This window comes from Oncorhynchus kisutch, unplaced genomic scaffold (genome assembly GCF_002021735.2).
Source record: "Oncorhynchus kisutch isolate 150728-3 unplaced genomic scaffold, Okis_V2 Okis05a-Okis16b_hom, whole genome shotgun sequence".
NCBI lineage: Eukaryota > Metazoa > Chordata > Actinopteri > Salmoniformes > Salmonidae > Oncorhynchus > Oncorhynchus kisutch.
In genome coordinates, this window is record NW_022261982.1 from 2338825 (window position 1) to 2359178 (window position 20354).

General features: G+C 46.5%; 1 pseudogene; it reads left to right on the top strand.

Moving 5' to 3' along the window:
• The window catches only part of LOC116359819 (DNA-binding protein SATB2-like), a 54726-nt pseudogene extending 34842 nt beyond the window's left edge, over positions 1 to 19884 (top strand).
• Positions 19885 to 20354: the final 470 nt, after the last annotated feature.

Consider the following 20354-nt stretch of genomic DNA (forward strand, 5'->3'; position numbering starts at 1 on the left):
AAACGTCACACACACAGACACACACACGCAGGGAAACGTCACACACACACGCAGGGAAACATCACACACACACGCAGGGGCACGGGCACACACACACACACACACACACACACACACACACACACACACACACACACACACACACCCAGGAGCATGGCGCACACACACACAACACATACAGAGTGCATGCACACACATGGATGCACACACACTTGTACCTCATAGCAGACCATGTACCCTCTCCTTACGCCCTCCTCCCTGTTTAACACTGTCATTCCAACATGGAGGCAGATCAAAGTTGACACCAGACCCCAAACACAGGGAGAAGTGGGAGAGGAGATAAATGGTGCCTGTGGTCTGACAGGGGAGGGAGGATCAGGTTCCCTACAGCCCATAGTATTAGTTATGTTCTGTTCTGCTCTGCGGCCCCAAAAGACAAACACACTGCAGCCCTCCAGATGTTGTAAAACGGGGAATGGGACGTTCCCATTGGATTAGCGTAGTCACCTCAGAATCTGATTGGAGGATCTACTTGTCAGTCTTAGGACCTTCTGTTGATGTCAATTGCATGGCTGGATGGATGGATAAATACATGGATAAAATGTAGTTGAATGCTGTGTAACCTACCTACTGTGCTGTACTGTATAAGTGTATTGTTTTGTTAACCAGTCTGATATATGGCATGTGACTTCACTACAGGTGAATACCTGGAGAAGATGTGGTCAGGACGGGATAAACCTGATATTAAAGGTGAGTTTGAAAGAACGCACATTACCTGAATATATATATATATATAGTATCTGAACAGTATATAGATGGTATTGAGATCTCTTCAGACCTCCTCTCACCACCATGTCTGTTTGTATCTGCAGTGGAGAGGGACAGCATGTCAGACGTATGTGGCCTGGGACAGCGCCCCCCCTCTCACCTGACCCCACCAACCCAGCTTGGTGGGTTACCCCTCAAGGTTGGACTAGGGGACCCCCAAACCCCCAGCCAGCAACAGGCCCTCCCCCACCTGTCTCAGCAGCACTCACCCCATGCCCAGCACCACCACAGCCCACCACCCAGAGGCCAGGCGCCCCCTCCCGGTCCTCCGGCCTCCCTCCAACCCTTACTGGGCCCGGGTGGTCTCCTCTCCCCCCAGCTCAGCCCTCAGATGGTCAGGCAACAACTGGCCATGGCCCACCTCATCAACCAGCAGCTAGCTGTTAGCCGCCTGCTAGCCCACCAGCACGGTCCGCAGGCCCTCCACCAGCAGCAGCACCAACAGTTCCTCAACCACCCACCCATCCCGCGCTCCTGCAAAGCCCCAGGAGGCCTCACCGATCCTGGGATGAATCCGTCGGCCGTGGAGGTCTGTCCGGACATCTACCATCAGGTCAGAGAGGAGCTGAAGAGGGCCAGCGTCTCTCAGGCTGTGTTCGCCAGGGTGGCCTTCAACCGCACACAGGTGAGACATCTACCTCCACTTCCACTTCCATTTCTAAGCACTGATTTTTTCAGGTTCTTTGGTCCACAGAACTAAAAGATCCGGAGCCCCCGAAGCTTCTGCACATGTTTATAGTCTCTACTTTACACACAGAGAACAGGCTACTCAGAGAACAGGCTACTCAGAGAACAGGCTACTCCGAGAACAGGCTACTCAGAGAACAGGCTACTCCGAGAACAGGCTACTCCGAGAACAGGCTACTCCGAGAACAGGCTACTCCGAGAACAGGCTGCTCAGTGAACAGGCTACTCAGAGAACAGGCTACTCCGAGAACAGGCTACTCAGAGAACAGGCTACTCCGAGAACAGGCTACTCCGAGAACAGGCTACTCCGAGAACAGGCTGCTCAGAGAACAGGCTACTCAGAGAACAGGCTACTCCGAGAACAGGCTACTCCGAGAACAGGCTACTCAGAGAACAGGCTACTCCGAGAACAGGCTGCTCAGTGAACAGGCTACTCCAAGAACAGGCTACTCAGAGAACAGGCTACTCCGAGAACAGGCTACTCCGAGAACAGGCTACTCCGAGAACAGGCTGCTCCGAGAACAGGCTACTCCGAGAACAGGCTGCTCAGTGAACAGGCTACTCAGAGAACAGGCTACTCCGAGAACAGGCTACTCCGAGAACAGGCTACTCCGAGAACAGGCTGCTCAGAGAACAGGCTACTCAGAGAACAGGCTACTCCGAGAACAGGCTACTCCGAGAACAGGCTACTCCGAGAACAGGCTACTCAGAGAACAGGCTACTCCGAGAACAGGCTGCTCAGTGAACAGGCTACTCCAAGAACAGGCTACTCAGAGAACAGGCCACTCCGAGAACAGGCTACTCCGAGAACAGGCTACTCAGAGAACAGGCTACTCCGAGAACAGGCTACTCCGAGAACAGGCTACTCCGAGAACAGGCTGCTCAGAGAACAGGCTACTCAGAGAACAGGCTACTCCGAGAACAGGCTACTCCGAGAACAGGCTACTCCGAGAACAGGCTACTCAGAGAACAGGCTACTCCAAGAACAGGCTACTCAGAGAACAGGCTACTCAGAAAACAGGCTACTTAGAGAACAGGCTACTCCGCGTTCAGGCTACTCCAATAACAGGCTACACAGGCCAATGGTTCTGGTGTTGTTTAATAAAGTTAGATCAAAGCAGAATCAATGACTGCCAGATCACATAATGATCACAGTATTCTACATTACATAAACCAATATAATAGCCTAGTATAACTTACTGGAAGAAAAAAAACAACAGCAAATTGTTTTCTCATGCGGCCAAAACTCAACAACAAGCGCAACTGGGCAAAATACACAGGTAGGATGGCTGCAGTTTGTTAGCACCATCTGCTCTAAGATTCGTTCACTCAGTCACACTGTAGGCTACTTCTAAACAACACTGTAGGCTAGTTCTAAACAACACTGTAGGCTACTTCTAAACAACACTGTAGGCTACTTCTAAACAACACTGTAGGCTACTTCTAAACAACACTGTAGGATACTTCTAAACAACACTGTAGGCTACTTCTAAACAACACTGTAGGCTACTTCTAAACAACTCTGTAGGCTACTTCTAAACAACACTGTAGGCTACTTCTAAACAAATCTGTAGGCTACTTCTAAACAACACTGCATCACTCATCACTGAAACTGACTGAAATCAAATGTAGGCTACTCTGTAGGATACTTCTAAACAACACTGTAGGCTACCTCTAAACAACACAGTAGGCTACTTCTAAACAACACTGTAGGCTACTTCTAAACAACACTGTAGGCTACTTCTAAACAACACTGCATCACTCATCACTGAGACTGAGATCAAATGGTTACTATGCAGAATGATGCTGCATGGATGTTTCACCGGTAAAACTTGAATAATTATCATGCACTATTAAATGCACTGTTGTTTTTGTCTTCCAGTGAAGTTATACTAGGCTATTATATTGAGTTCTGTAATGTAGAATACTGTGATCGTTATGGGATTGATTCAGCTTTGATCATTATTAAACAACAACGTTTGCCAGAGTAGCTGACACACACGTGGTCTGCACATGAGCAGAAGCTTCGGGGGGCGATGGATCTTTGAGTGCAACGGACTACATATCCAGAAAAAGTGGGTTCCACGGCCAGACCTGTGACCACTGTAGCTTTTGAAGGGTCTCAGAGTTGGTTTGTCATCAGTAGAGACCTGTCTAAATCCCTAGCATGTCATATGAGTGTTCTGAAAGCTGAATATAACTCCACTGCACTGATACTGACTGTTGAGACAGCCCAATACACTGACATAGGGTCATTCCTACCTAAAGAGAGTGGAGTAGAGTAGAGTAGAGTAGAGTAGAGTAGAGTAGAGTAGAGTAGAGTAGTGTGAGAGAGTGTGAGAGAGAGAGAGAGAGATGTAAATGAGAGAATTAGAGTATGAGAGGTTACTTGGAGGGTCCTTGCTAAGAGACCTGACATTTGCGCGCGTGTTTGTGTCTCAGGGCTTGCTGTCTGAGATCCTTCGTAAAGAGGAGGACCCTCGCCAGGCCTCCCAGTCACTCCTGGTCAACCTCAAAGCTATGCAGAACTTCCTGAACCTCCACGAGAGCGAACGCGACCACATTTACCAGGAGGAGCGTGAACGCAGCATGAACCCCAACCTCAACCTAGGCAACCTGACCCCAACCAATCAGAACTCCAGCTCCACTGGCCAGCGACTCACACAGGTACACGTACATACCCAGGTGTCCTCATGCACGTTGAATAGGAACACTAGGGAATAGCCACATCAGACACACATCTACAACCACACCTGGGTTTAAATAGTATTCATATTTCCTCTCTAATACTTTGAGCATTTGATTGAGCCTACATGAAATGCCAGGGTGGGTGGGGTTTGCACTTTTGGGATTGTTGCATTGGTTCCATTTTGTCTGGAAATCTCAATGAAGTGAAGTTTAAGTATTTGAAAGAAAATAAATACTATTCGAGCCCAGGTCTGGCTACAACCCGCATCACACACAGACACACCCCTGCCAGTACAATAACAGGTAAACACTGTAGTCACATCACACACAGACACACCCCTGCCAGTACACTAACAGGTAAACACTGTAGTCACATCACACACAGACACACCCCTGCCAGTACAATAACAGGTAAACACTGTAGTCTCATCACATACAGACACACCCCTGCCAGTACACTAACAGGTAAACACTGTAGTCTCATCACACACAGACACACCCCTGCCAGTACACTAACAGGTAAACACTGTAGTCTCATCACATACAGACACACCCCTGCCAGTACACTAACAGGTAAACAAATGCAGGCAATCTCTTTAGGGACTCAGTAACCTAGACGATTAGCCAGTCTTGCTCACTAAAACGTCTCTCTTTCTTTCTCCCCCCCGCCCTCTTCTCCTCCCTGCAGCCCAAGCCCCCCCTGACCCAGGTCAGTGCTGAGCTTCCCCTGAAGATGGAGTCCCTGGTCAACATCAACATTACCTCTGGGATCTATGATGAGATCCAGCAGGAGATGAAGAGAGCCAAGGTGTCCCAGGCCCTGTTCGCCAAGGTGGCCGCCAACAAGAGCCAGGTCAGTCCACACACATACAGTATACCAGGGGTCACCAACAAGAGCCAGGTCTGTCCACACACATACAGTATACCAGGGGTCACCAACAAGAGCCAGGTCAGTCCACAAGCACACAGTATACCAGGGGTCACCAACAAGAGCCAGTTCAGTCCACACACATACAGTATACCAGGGGTCACCAACAAGAGCCAGGTCAGTACATTAGCATACAGTATACCAGGGGTCACCAACAAGAGCCAGGTCAGTCCACAAGCATACAGTATATCAGGGGTCACCAACAAGAGCCAGGTCAGTCCACACACATACAGTATACCAGGGGTCACCAACAAGAGCCAGGTCAGTACATTAGCATACAGTATACCAGGGGTCACCAACAAGAGCCAGGTCAGTACATTAGCATACAGTATACCAGGGGTCACCAACAAGAGCCAGGTCAGTACATTAGCATACAGTATACCAGGGGTCACCAACAAGAGCCAGGTCAGTACATTAGCATACAGTATACCAGGGGTCACCAACAAGAGCCAGGTCAGTACATTAGCATACAGTATACCAGGGGTCACCAACAAGAGCCAGGTCAGTACATTAGCATACAGTGTACCAGGGGTCACCAACAAGAGCCAGGTCAGTACATTAGCATACAGTATACCAGGGGTCACCAACAAGAGCCAGGTCAGTACATTAGCATACAGTATACCAGGGGTCACCAACAAGAGCCAGGTCAGAACATTAGCATACAGTATACCAGGGGTCACCAACAAGAGCCAGGTCAGTACATTAGCATACAGTATACCAGGGGTCACCAACAAGAGCCAGGTCAGTACATTAGCATACAGTATACCAGGGGTCACCAACAAGAGCCAGGTCAGTACATTAGCATACAGTATACCAGGGGTCACCAACAAGAGCCAGGTCAGTACATTAGCATACAGTATACCAGGGGTCACCAACAAGAGCCAGGTCAGTACATTAGCATACAGTATACCAGGGGTCACCAACAAGAGCCAGGTCAGTACATTAGCATACAGTATACCAGGGGTCACCAACAAGAGCCAGGTCAGTACATTAGCATACAGTGTACTGTATATAAGTATATCATAACAATACCATACTCTAGTGAGAGGAGCTTAGTGGTTTTTGTTTGAAGCTACCTAGCTAAAGGTGAATTGCTGACATCCTGTGATCAGGATGCTTGTAAAATGTGTAAATATCTGTAAACAACCGCAACACACACACACACTCATGTGCATGCCTATACATGCATGTAATGCACACAATCTCCCACACAATGGAGAATGTTATTTCTCCTGGGTTGATGAACTGTGGTGGATTTGATGGGAGGTAAGATCACATATCGGGGTATGTGGGCGGGGATGTCAAGCATGCGCTGGTTGTTTGGTACCACAGGCTGTGGTATCTGACTGTCAGGACCCGTGGCGTACCATCATGTCTCCGTGTGCAGATAAACAATGTGGGCGTCCAGGGCCGGGTAGAGATAAAAGAAACGTCTGTCACGCCAGCCAAAGGATCTGGCTTACGTGTGTGTGTGTGTGTGTGTGTGTGTGTGTGTGTGTGTGTGTGTGTGTGTGTGTGTGTGTGTGTGTGTGTGTGTGTGTGTGTGTGTGTGTGTGTGTGTGTGTGTGTGTGTGCGTGCGTGTGTGTGTGTGTGTATGAGCATGTGTGTGCTGGGTTACACTGTGGGACCTCATCAAAGACACTCCAAATGCCTATCCTCCTGAGTCATCTAGGAGAGGGAGCCACTGGAGATAGCCGTCTAGGAGAGGGAGCCACTGGAGATAGCCATCTAGGAGAGGGAGCCACTGGAGATAGCCATCTAGGAGAGGGAGCCACTGGAGATAGCCATCTAGGAGAGGGAGCCACTGGAGATAGCCGTCTAGGAAAGGGAGCCACTGGAGATAGCCGTCTAGGAGAGGGAGCCACTGGAGATAGCCATCTAGGAGATGGAGCCACTGGAGATAGCCGTCTAGGAGAGGGAGCCACTGGAGATAACCATCCAGACTTGGTTTCCTATCGTAATCGCTCCTCTTTCACCCCAGCTGCCAAACTAACCCTGATTCAGATGACCATCCTACCCATGCTATATTACGGAGACATACTTTATAGATCGGCAGGTAAGGGTGCTCTCGAGCAGCTAGATGTTCTTTATCAATCGGCCATCAGATTTGCTACCAATGCTCCTTATAGGACACATCACTGCACTCTATACTCCTCTGTAAACTGGTCATCTCTGTATACCCGGCTCAAGACCCACTGGTTGATGCTTATTTATAAAACCCTCTTAGGCCTCACCCCCCCTATCTGAGACATCTACTGCAGCCCTCATCCTCCGCATACAACACCCGTTCTGCCAGTCACATTCTATTAAAGATCCCCAAAGCACACACATCCCTGAGTCGCTCCTCTTTTCAGTTCACTGCAGCTAGCGACTGGAAAGAGCTGCAACAAACACTCAAACTGGACAGTTTTATCTCCATCTCTTCATTCAAAGACTCAATCATGGACACTCTTACTGACAGTTGTGGCTGCTTTGTGTGATGTATTGTTGTCTCTACCTTCTTGCCCTCTGTGCTGTTGTCTGTGCCCAATAATGTTTGTACCATGTTTTCTGCTGCTACCATGTTGTTTTGCTACCGTGTTGTAGTCATGTTGTGTTTCTACCATGCTGTGTTGTCATGTGTTGCTGCCTTGCTATGCTGTTGTCTTAGGTCTCTCTTTATGTAGTGTTGTGTTGCTACCATGCTATGCTGTTGTCTTAGGTCTTTCTTTATGTAGTGTTGTGTTGCTACCATGCTGTGCTGTTGTCTTAGGTCTCTCTTTATGTAGTGTTGTGTTGCTACCATGCTATGCTGTTGTCTTAGGTCTCTCTTTATGTAGTGTTGTGTTGCTACCATGCTATGCTGTTGTCTTAGGTCTCTCTTTATGTAGTGTTGTGTTGTCTCTCTTTATGTAGTGTTGTGTCTCTCTCTATGTAGTGTTGTGTCTCTCTTTATGTAGTGTTGTGTCTCTCTTTATGTAGTGTTGTGTCTCTCTTTATGTAGTGTTGTGTCTCTCTTTATGTAGTGTTGTCTCTCTTTATGTAGTGTTGTGTCTCTCTTTATGTAGTGTTGTGTCTCTCTTTATGTAGTGTTGTGTTGCTACCATGCTATGCTGTTGTCTTAGGTCTCTCTTTATGTAGTGTTGTGTTGTCTCTCTTTATGTAGTGTTGTGTCTCTCTTTATGTAGTGTTGTGTCTCTCTTTATGTAGTGTTGTGTCTCTCTTTATGTAGTGTTGTGTCTCTCTTTATGTAGTGTTGTGTCTCTCTTGTAGTGATGTGTCTCTCTTTATGTAGTGTTGTGTCTCTCTTTATGTAGTGTTGTGTCTCTCTTGTAGTGTTGTGTGTTTTGTCCTATATTTATTTATGTTATTTTAAATTTTGAATCCCAGCCCCCGTCCCCACAGGAGGTAATTTGCCTTTTGGTAGGCTGTCATTGTAAATAAGAATTTGTTCTTAACTGACTTGCCTAGTTAAATAAAGGTTAAATAAAAATATTAAAAAGATCTAGGAGCCACTGGAAATGGCCATCTAGGAGAGGGGTGGCTTGGGATATGTTATGATGTCTGTGTACAGCTCATCAGAATCCTCTCGGTTTGGGTTAGTGTCAGAGACAGATGGTGATTCATCTTTGGTTCGCTGTCTTTGTATGACTGGTATTTGACAAGAGAGAATGGTTTGACCTGTGAAGTCTTTTGGTCTGAGGGTTGTACAGAGAGATCACATGATCACGGCTGGTCTGAGGGTTGTACAGAGAGATCACATGATCACGGCTGGTCTGAGGGTTGTACAGAGAGATCACATGATCACGGCTGGTCTGAGGGTTGTACAGAGAGATCACATGATCACGGCTGGTCTGAGGGTTGTACAGAGAGATCACATGATCACGGCTGGTCTGAGGGTTGTACAGAGAGATCACATGATTAAGGCTGGTCTGAGGGTTGTACAGAGAGATCACATGATTAAGACTGGTCTGAGGGTTGTACAGAGAGATCACATGATTAAGACTGGTCTGAGGGTTGTACAGAGAGATCACATGATTAAGGCTGGTCTGAGGGTTGTACAGAGAGATCACGTGATTAAGGCTGGTCTGAGGGTTGTACAGAGAGATCACATGATTAAGGCTGGTCTGAGGGTTGTACAGAGAGATCACATGATTAAGGCTGGTCTGAGGGTTGTACAGAGAGATCACATGATCACGGCTGGTCTGAGGGTTGTAAAGAGAGATCACATGATTAAGGCTGGTCTGAGGGTTGTACAGAGAGATCACATGATTAAGGCTGGTCTGAGGGTTGTACAGAGAGATCACATGATTAAGGCTGGTCTGAGGGTTGTACAGAGAGATCACATGATTAAGGCTGGTCTGAGGGTTGTACAGAGAGATCACATGATTAAGGCTGGTCTGAGGGTTGTACAGAGAGATCACATGATTAAGGCTGGTCTGAGGGTTGTACAGAGAGATCACATGATTAAGGCTGGTCTGAGGGTTGTACAGAGAGATCACATGATTAAGGCTGGTCTGAGGGTTGTACAGAGAGATCACATAATTAAGGCTGGTCTGAGGGTTGTACAGAGAGATCACATGATTAAGGCTGGTCTGAGGGTTGTACAGAGAGATCACATGATTACGGCTGGTCTGAGGGTTGTACAGAGAGATCACATGATTAAGGCTGGTCTGAGGGTTGTACAGAGAGATCACATGATTAAGGCGTGAGGATTCTTGAGGAAGACATAAATAGACTGCTGTTGTTCTGGGTGGTTTTTAGATTGGACGATCTAAGAAGTGGATTATAGAATAGAAAAAACTAGGTTGTGTGTGTGTGTTTTTTTCACACACGTTAGTGTGGTGTGTGTAAACACGTGTGAGATACAGGCTTGTGTGTCTCTGTGTGTGCACCACTGGTGGTCAGGGGGTAGGGTCTCCTACAGGCCTGGCTCTGTGAGGGGTCATGGCTCAGTGACCCCATCTGGCCATGGCCTTCTCTGGAGAGACGGCTGGAGGGAGGGAGGGAGAGAAGGAGCCCTGATCAGGTAATGAACACTGGGTGCTGGAGGAGGCTGTGTACAAACAACAGCTGGTGTCAGTGCCTGGGCCAGTCTAGCAGAGATAATCACATCTCTCTCTCTCAGCCCCACATCACTTTCATCTGGAACTTGTCTTTTGCTAGTTTTCCCCCAACCTGTTCTTTCATGTCTCTACCCCTCTCCATCCCCTTGTCCTGTCTCTCTTTCTCCATTCCCTCTCACACTCTAGTGCTGTATGTTAAATGACCCGTCATCCCTCCCTCTCTGTCAGGGCTGGCTGTGTGAGCTGCTGCGTTGGAAGGAGAACCCCAGCCCAGACAACCGGACTCTGTGGGAGAACCTGTGTACCATTAGAAGGTTCCTGACCCTGTCCCAGGCTGAGAGGGACATGGTGTATGAAGAGGAGTCCAAGCACCACTACAGTGAGAGGCTTCACACTGTCCTCCACATGTCTCCAGAAACTCAGGTGAGAGACTCCACTGTCCTCCACATGTCTCCAGAGACCCAGGTGAGACTCCACTGTCCTCCACATGTCTCCAGAACCACAGGTGAGAGACTCCACTGTCCTCCACATGTCTCCAGAACCACAGGTGAGAGACTCCACTGTCCTCCACATGTCTCCAGAAACCCAGGTGAGAGACTCCACTGTCCTCCACATGTCTCCAGAACCACAGGTGAGAGACTCCACTGTCCTCCACATGTCTCCAGAACCACAGGTGAGAGACTCCACTGTCCTCCACATGTCTCGAGAAACCCAGGTGAGAGACTCCACTGTCCTCCACATGTCTCCAGAACCACAGGTGAGAGACTCCACTGTCCTCCACATGTCTCCAGAAACCCAGGTGAGAGGCCTGAGGGGAGAGGGGTCATCCCTGGCAAATACCTCACTGGTATACGGCATGTACCCCCCACAAATTATATATTGGACACAATTGCAGCTGAAACTACAAACATAGTGTTCCCACAAAAAGCAAAGACTCTTCGCCTCAGTCCCTCAAAACAATTGTAGACAGATGTGAGGTGTACGTTGTGTGCTGTTCAGTTTAACCATAAGCTTGTTGTATGTTAGAAGGACACTTGTCTGAAAGGGCCTGAACCAGTCCATCTTTCTATTCTCTCTCTCTTTCTTCTTTTAATAAATAAGCATATTGGGAAGGATGTTGTGGTCAGACCATGAACACATTCCTTCACTGCTCTCCTAGAATGTCTGGGACCAAAGCAGGGACATAAATCTGCTAAAAATACCAGCCTCATCTTCACTGATGGCGCCTAGCGAGGAGAGAGAGGGGGGGAAGCAGGAAAGGAGAAGGAGAGAGGGGGTGGATGGTAGGAGAAGTGGTAATGTTACCCGTAAGGTAATAGAGAGAGAGAACAAGGGAGAGAGAGAAACAGGGAGAGAGACAGAGAGAGAGACAGAGAGAGACAGAGAGAGAGAAACGGGGAGAGAGACAGAGAGACAGAGAGAGATAAACAGGGAGAGAGACAGAGAGAGAGACAGAGAGAGACACAGAGAGAGAAACAGGGAGAGAGACAGAGAGACAGAGAGAGAGAAACAGGGAGAGAGACAGAGAGAGAGACAGAGAGAGAGAAACAGGGAGAGAGACAGAGAGAGAGACAGAGAGAGAGAAACATGGAGAGAGACAGAGAGAGAGACAGAGAGAGAGAGAGATAGGCAGAGATCAAGATGAGAGTGACAGACAGACAGACAGACAGACAGACAGACAGACAGACAGACAGACAGACAGACAGACAGACAGACAGACAGACAGACAGACAGACAGACAGACAGACAGACAGACAGACAGACAGACAGACAGACAGACAGACAGACAGACAGACAGACAGACAGACAGACAGACAGACAGACAGACAGACAGACAGACAGACAGACAGACAGACAGACAGACAGACAGACAGACAGACAGACAGACAGACAGACAGACATAGTTAGACAGTTGATGAATGTATAAGAGAGAGAATGGTGATGTTGATCTCTCTGTAGGCACCATAAAGATCCTATAAAATGGTAGATATCATTCTGTGGTAAACACTGGCAGCTCCAGACATACTGGGTGGTCCTGTAGATGTGTCTGTCTCAGCATTACATGGGGCTGCTTGCTGCTGCTGCTGTCATTCTGGATGCTTTGCTCTTATCCCCATGGGTCACCCTCCCTCTGACCCAGACCCCCACCATGTCTGTACTGTACCCTTCCACACACCCCCGGGCTCCACCACACACCACACATGTGTCCCAGCTGTGCTACACACACACACACACACACACACACACACACACACACACACACACACACACACACACACACACACACACACACACACACACACACACACACACACACACACACACACACACACACACACTAATTTAAGAACACACACTCTCACTCACAAACACACTGACAATAAATGACTCATAACAGCCCTCTCTGGTGTAGAGTGGAGGTGAAGTCATGCAGAAAGCTGACTTCTAATCATGACATATTAATTAGCATGTTAGCAGGCTCTCAGAGGGCCTGTACCCTGATGAGGACCCTCTTTAACCAGGAAAGCTACATTATTCAGGGTCTGTCTGTACCCCGATGAGGACCCTCTCTAACCAGGACAGCTACATTATTCAGGGTCTGTACCCCGATGATGACCCTCTCTAACCAGGACAGCTACATTATTCAGGGTCTGTACCCCGATGATGACCCTCTCTAACCAGGACAGCTACATTATTCAGGGTCTATCTGTACCCTAATGAGGACCCTCTCTAACCAGGACAGCTACATTATTCAGAGTCTGTCTGTACCCTAATGAGACCCTCTCTAACCAGGACAGCTACATTATTCAGGGTCTGTCTGTACCCTAATGAGGACCCTCTCTAACCAGGACAGCTACATTATTCGGGGTCTGTCTGTACCCTAATAAGGACCCTCTCTAACCAGGACAGCTACATTATTCAGGGTCTGTCTGTACCCTAATGAGACCCTCTCTAACCAGGACAGCTACATTATTCAGGGTCTGTCTGTACCCCGATGATGACCCTCTCTAACCAGGACAGCTATATTATTCAGGGTCTGTCTGTACCCCGATGAGGACCCTCTCTAACCAGGACAGCTACATTATTCAGGGTCTGTCTGTACCCCGATGATGACCCTCTCTAACCAGGGCAGCTACATTATTCAGGGTCTATCTGTACCCTAATGAGGACCCTCTCTAACCAGGACAGCTACATTATTCAGGGTCTGTACCCCGATGAGGACCCTCTCTAACCAGGACAGCTACATTATTCAGGGTCTGTCTGTACCCTAATGAGGACCCTCTCTAACCAGGACAGCTACATTATTCAGGGTCTGTACCCCGATGAGGACCCTCTCTAACCAGGACAGCTACATTATTCAGGGTCTGTACCCCGATGAGGACCCTCTCTAACCAGGACAGCTACATTATTCAGGGTCTGTCTGTACCCTAATGAGACCCTCTCTAACCAGGACAGCTACATTATTCAGGGTCTGTCTGTACCCTAATGAGGACCCTCTCTAACCAGGACAGCTACATTATTCAGGGTCTGTACCCCGATGAGGACCCTCTCTAACCAGGACAGCTACATTATTCAGGGTCTGCCTGTACCCTGATGAGGACCCTCTCTAACCAGGAAAGCTGCATTATTCAGGGTCTGTCTGTACCCTAATGAGGACCCTCTCTAACCAGGACAGCTACATTATTCAGGGTCTGTACCCCGATGAGGACCCTCTCTAACCAGGACAGCTACATTATTCAGGGTCTATCTGTACCCTAATGAGGACCCTCTCTAACCAGGACAGCTACATTATTCAGGGTCTGTACCCCGATGAGGACCCTCTCTAACTAGGACAGCTACATTATTCAGGGTCTGCCTGTACCCTGATGAGGACCCTCTCTAACCAGGAAAGCTACATTATTCAGGGTCTGTCTGTACCCTAATGAGGACCCTCTCTAACCAGGACAGCTACATTATTCAGGGTCTGTACCCCGATGAGGACCCTCTCTAACCAGGACAGCTACATTATTCAGGGTCTATCTGTACCCTAATGAGGACCCTCTCTAACCAGGACAGCTACATTATTCAGGGTCTGCCTGTACCCTAATGAGGACCCTCTCTAACCAGGACAGCTACATTATTCAGGGTCTGTACCCCGATGAGGACCCTCTCTAACCAGGACAGCTACATTATTCAGGGTCTATCTGTACCCTAATGAGGACCCTCTCTAACCAGGACAGCTACATTATTCAGGGTCTGTACCCCGATGAGGACCCTCTCTAACCAGGACAGCTACATTATTCAGGGTCTGTACCCCGATGAGGACCCTTTCTAACCAGGACAGCTACATTATTCAGGGTCTGTCTGTACCCTAATGAGACCCTCTCTAACCAGGACAGCTACATTATTCAGGGTCTGTCTGTACCCCGATGAGGACCCTCTCTAACCAGGACAGCTACATTATTCAGGGTCTGTACCCCGATGAGGACCCTCTCTAACCAGGACAGCTACATTATTCAGGGTCTGTCTGTACCCTAATGAGGACCCTCTCTAACCAGGACAGCTACATTATTCAGGGTCTGTCTGTACCCCGATGAGGACCCTCTCTAACCAGGACAGCTACATTATTCAGGGTCTGTCTGTTCCCCGATAAGGACCCTCTCTAACCAGGACAGCTACATTATTCAGGGTCTGTACCCCGATGAGGACCCTCTCTAACCAGGACAGCTACATTATTCAGGGTCTGTCTGTACCCTAATGAGACCCTCTCTAACCAGGACAGCTACATTATTCAGGGTCTGTCTGTACCCTAATGAGGACCCTCTCTAACCAGGACAGCTACATTATTCAGGGTCTGCCTGTATCCTGATGAGGACCCTCTCTAACCAGGACAGCTACATTATTCAGGGTCTGTCTGTACCCTAATGAGGACCCTCTCTAACCAGGACAGCTACATTATTCAGGGTCTGTACCCCGATGAGGACCCTCTCTAACCAGGACAGCTACATTATTCAGGGTCTGCCTGTACCCTGATGAGGACCCTCTCTAACCAGGACAGCCACATTATTCAGGGTCTGTCTGTACCCTAATGAGGACCCTCTCTAACCAGGACAGCTACATTATTCAGGGTCTGTACCCCGATGAGGACCCTCTCTAACCAGGACAGCTACATTATTCACGGTCTGTCTGTACCCTAATGAGGACCCTCTCTAACCAGGACAGCTACATTATTCAGGGTCTGTACCCCGATGAGGACCCTCTCTAACCAGGACAGCTACATTATTCAGGGTCTGTCTGTACCCTAATGAGGACCCTCTCTAACCAGGACAGCTACATTATTCAGGGTCTGTACCCCGATGAGGACCCTCTCTAACCAGGACAGCTACATTATTCACGGTCTGTCTGTACCCTAATGAGGACCCTCTCTAACCAGGACAGCTACATTATTCAGGGTCTGTACCCCGATGAGGACCCTCTCTAACCAGGACAGCTACATTATTCAGGGTCTGTACCCCGATGAGGACCCTCTCTAACCAGGACAGCTACATTATTCAGGGTCTCTATCATTCTTTCATCCTCTCCTCACAGATGATTTACTTTTCTTGATGAGACTAATTTCCTCCAGAGTGTTGCATCCATAATGTGACAACAGAGAAACAAAGAACCAGAAATATTTGAGTGATGTTGTGTGTTCTGTTGTTGGGTTGGATTTAGAGTTATGCTGTTTTAGTGATGTTGTGTGTTCTGATGTTGATTTGGATTTAGAGTTAAGACATTTTAGTCATCCACTTCCAGTCAGTCTCCTTTAAAGGGGCAATCTGCAGTTGCTTGACTTTTAAATCAATGATATTTACTCATTAATTCTTGAAGAATATAACTTAGAAATGCCTCATGAGCTCAGTTCAACTGTTGTCCCCCGTCAGAACCCAGAATATATGCTTATTTTACTCCAATGTTTTTAAGCAATGTCAATGTAACGTAAATCGCCTCAAAACATGGTTAAAACTATCATGTTGATATCATGGATGGTCAGTCCTTGCATCCATAGCTCTCTCTCTCTATGAATTTGAGAGTGGTAACATTTCAACAGCCCCGTCCCTCAGCTTGTTACCGAAACATCAGATTGCCCCTTTATGACATCAGAAATAGACAAGGAGGCATAAAACAACGAGCCCACACATTTCCTGAAGACCAAAAGGCCTTCTCTCACCAACCCACCAAAGAGCATTTAGAAATACTCCATGGTCTGGCCTAACCTCAATATTATTTGAAACATACCATGTTATTATTGAAGAGGGAAAAATAATTACTATTATCTTTATTTAGGTCCTTTAATTGTCCCGGACCACAGATTTATGGGCGCAGCATTCCAGTATTTGGGCGTTCAGGCACCCCGCCCTTCTAATAGCCCCAGGAGAGGGGAATGTGATGGGCCTGGGACTGGGACCTCTCTGTCTGGTCAATGGGATCTCAGCTCCAGTGCCACATGTTCCAACTAACCCCCTAGGATGTTAATGGGCTGCCACTAAGAGGGGGGAGTCTATCCTATTCCTTAGGGAACCACTCTCTGCTGCTGTTGTTGTTTATGAGCTTCTAGGGAACTCTCTGGTCTATGGGATATCTGTTATAGTACAACTAGAAAGTAAATTAAATGAGTTACCTCTAAGGGGGAAGTGTATCCTATGTTTAGGTGAACTTCTTCTACTGTCTCTGTTGTTGTTGTTGAGTTTTTCAGTTTATTATATGAATGTGCATATTGTGTTGTCAGACTTAGTTAAAGAATGAACTGATTATTACTTAGAGTATAGACTGATTAGTACTTAGAGTATAGACTGATTATTACTTAGAGTATAGACTGATTATTACTTAGAGTATAGACTGATTATTACTTAGAGAATAGACTGATTATTACTTAGAGTATAGACTGATTATTACTTAGAGTATAGACTGATTATTACTTAGAGTATAGACTGATTATTACTTAGAGAATAGACTGATTATTACTTAGAGAATAGACTGATTATTACTTAGAGAATAGACTGATTATTACTTAGAGAATAGACTGATTATTACTTAGAGTATAGACTGATTATTACTTAGAGTATAGACTGATTTTTACTTAGAGTATAGACAGATTATTACTTAGAGAATAGACTGATTATTACTTAGAGTATAGACTGATTATTACTTAGAGTATAGACTGATTATTACTTAGAGTATAGACTGATTTTTACTTAGAGTATAGACAGATTATTACTTAGAGAATAGACTGATTATTACTTAGAGTATAGACTGATTATTACTTAGAGTATAGACTGATTATTACTTAGAGTATAGACTGATTTTTACTTAGAGTATAGACTGATTATTACTTAGAGAATAGACTGATTATTACTTAGAGTATAGACTGATTATTACTTAGAGAATAGACTGATTATTACTTAGAGAATAGACTGATTATTACTCAGAGTATAGACTGATTATAGAATATAGACTGATTATTAACTTAGAGTATAGACTGATTATTACTTAGAGTATAGACTGATTATAGAATATAGACTGATTATTACTTAGAGAATAGACTGATTATTACATAGAGAATAGACTGATTATTACTTAGAGAATAGACTGATTATTACTTAGAGAATAGACTGATTATTACTTAGAGAATAGACTGATTATTACTTAGAGAATAGACTGATTTTTACTTAGAGAATAGACTGATTATTACTTAGAGAATAGACTGATTATTACTTAGAGAATAGACTGATTATTACTTAGAGTCTGTGGACTGATTTCCTATGTTGACAGTCGGCTCTGATGGGATTCAACATGACACCTCCTCTTTTTCTCCACAGGCACTGCACAGGCAGCCCTTACCTCCAAGGAAGGCCCCATCGCCATCTCCCATGCGGGACCCATCCCCTCTCCCCACCCCCACACCTGGCCCCAGGGGCCACAACTCGGATGGGACTAGAGGCAAGGACAACGGCAGTGTGAGTGGCGGGTCCAGAAAGCTGCGGTCGCGGACCCGGATCTCCCTGGAGGCTCTGGCCATCCTGCAGAGCTTCATCGGTGACGTGGGCCTCTACCCTGACCAGGAGGCTATCCACACCCTGTCGGCCCAGCTGGACCTTCCTAAGCACACCCTGGTCAAGTTCTTCCAGAACCAGCGCTACCACATCAAGCACCACAACAGCACCACCCAGATGAGCAATGCAGGGGAGGAGAGGGACGGCGAGGGGGTGGAAGGGACTGAGTACCGCGACGGGGAGCTGCTCTCTGAGTCGGAGGGATCAGACGTCGCCGAGTCCAGCGAGGACGGGCGGGGGGGTTCCGAGGAGACTGACAGAATGGAGGGAAGAGGAGGAGGAGAAAGAGGAGTAGGAGGAATGGAGGGAGAGGAGGAGAAGGACAATGGCAAAGCCTCAGGCCTCCGGCCCACCTCCTTATCCCCCTATACGTCCCCAAAGAGTCCCAATGACTCTGGAGAGCACCATAGATAACCCCCTTGGGCCATGGAGGAGGGAACAACAGACAGACAAGCCCAGGACAGAGGGATGGAGGGATGACGACACAGATAGAACAGAGGGGAGAACGTATGGACTGATGAGGAAAGGATGAGGAAAGAACGTGTCTGGTACTGAAGACATTGAGGATGGCTCTAAGTAGAGGAGAGTCCTACCACACCACAGTGGATGTGGGTACAGGTCAGGACCTATGGAGGTAGACAGGCAGGGATGGTGAAAAGACAACAGAGTACCTCAGAATGAGAGAAGAGATGCACTCTGGGTAATGGAGTCATAGACAATGACAGGCTGCTGTAAGAACATGATTCATTGTTTAGAAAATGAAAATGTTTTCATTTATTAAATGGGCATATCCACAAGGATGATTAAAACCAAGGCCCCAGTTATGAGTTTCATCACAGAGTCTGTCGTTATATTCTTAGAGCAGCGCCCTGAGATACTGTACAGTACGTGAACAGTTTGTTCTGATTGATTATCCTATGAACGTTCCCATAATGTCTGGGAAATCCTTGCATTGGCTGTGTGTAATGCATTCACTCTCCCTTAACGTCAACAAATCGTTCCCATTTCACCAACCTAGCAGCACTTAAATCAAAACCATATTTAATGTTATTGTAATAATCTTAACTTTATTGTCCTCATTATGGCTGTTATTCATATTTTCTATTTGATATCGGTGAAGATGTGTTGCTTTCTGTGTGTGAGATACATTCACAAAGTGTCTCATAGTAGGAGTGCTGATCTCGGATCAGTTTAGCCTTTTACATTATAATGAATAAGATTACATGGACAGGGGGACCTGATCCTAGATCAGCACTCTGAGACGTTGTATGAATCGTGAGGGAGAAGAAGACTTTCAAATGAAGTTGTTACTGAACTGAGTGTACGTCTCCAGATGTACTGTATGTTGATCAGTGATCTGCTTACTGTTTCCAAAACAAACAGTGACCAATAAATGAACTTCTGAAAACAATTGTTGCCAGGTGAAACCTAATGTTGAATCTCCTTTTTTAAACTGGCTACAATCAGCATCTGAATGGTTAATGAGTAAGTGTGGGTGAGGGCTAGATTCATGATATTACCCTCTTTGAGGTGAGGAATGACAAACTGAAATGACATTCTCACATATTAGATGGAAATTAGTTGCAATCTGAACATAATAAATATAATATTGACTTATCTGTGTTGATAATTTAAGTTGGCCTTGTTTCCAGTTATTTGACTTATCTGTGTTGGTCATTTAAGTTGGCCTTGTTTCCAGTTATTTGACTTATCTGTGTTGGTAATTTAAGTTGGCCTTGTTTCCAGTTATTTGACTTATCTGTGTTGGTAATTTAAGTTGGCCTTGTTTCCAGTTATTTGACTTATCTGTGTTGGTAATTTAAGTTGGCCTTGTTTCCAGTTATTTGACTTATCTGTGTTGGTCATTTAAGTTGGCCTTGTTTCCAGTTATTTGACTTATCTGTGTTGGTCATTTAAGTTGGCCTTGTTTCCAGTTATTTGACGTATCTGTGTTGGTAATTTAAGTTGGCCTTGTTTCCAGTTATTTGACTTATCTGTGTTGGTAATTTAAGTTGGCCTTGTTTCCAGTTATTTGACTTATCTGTGTTGGTAATTTAAGTTGGCCTTGTTTCCAGTTATTTGACATATCTGTGTTGGTAATTTAA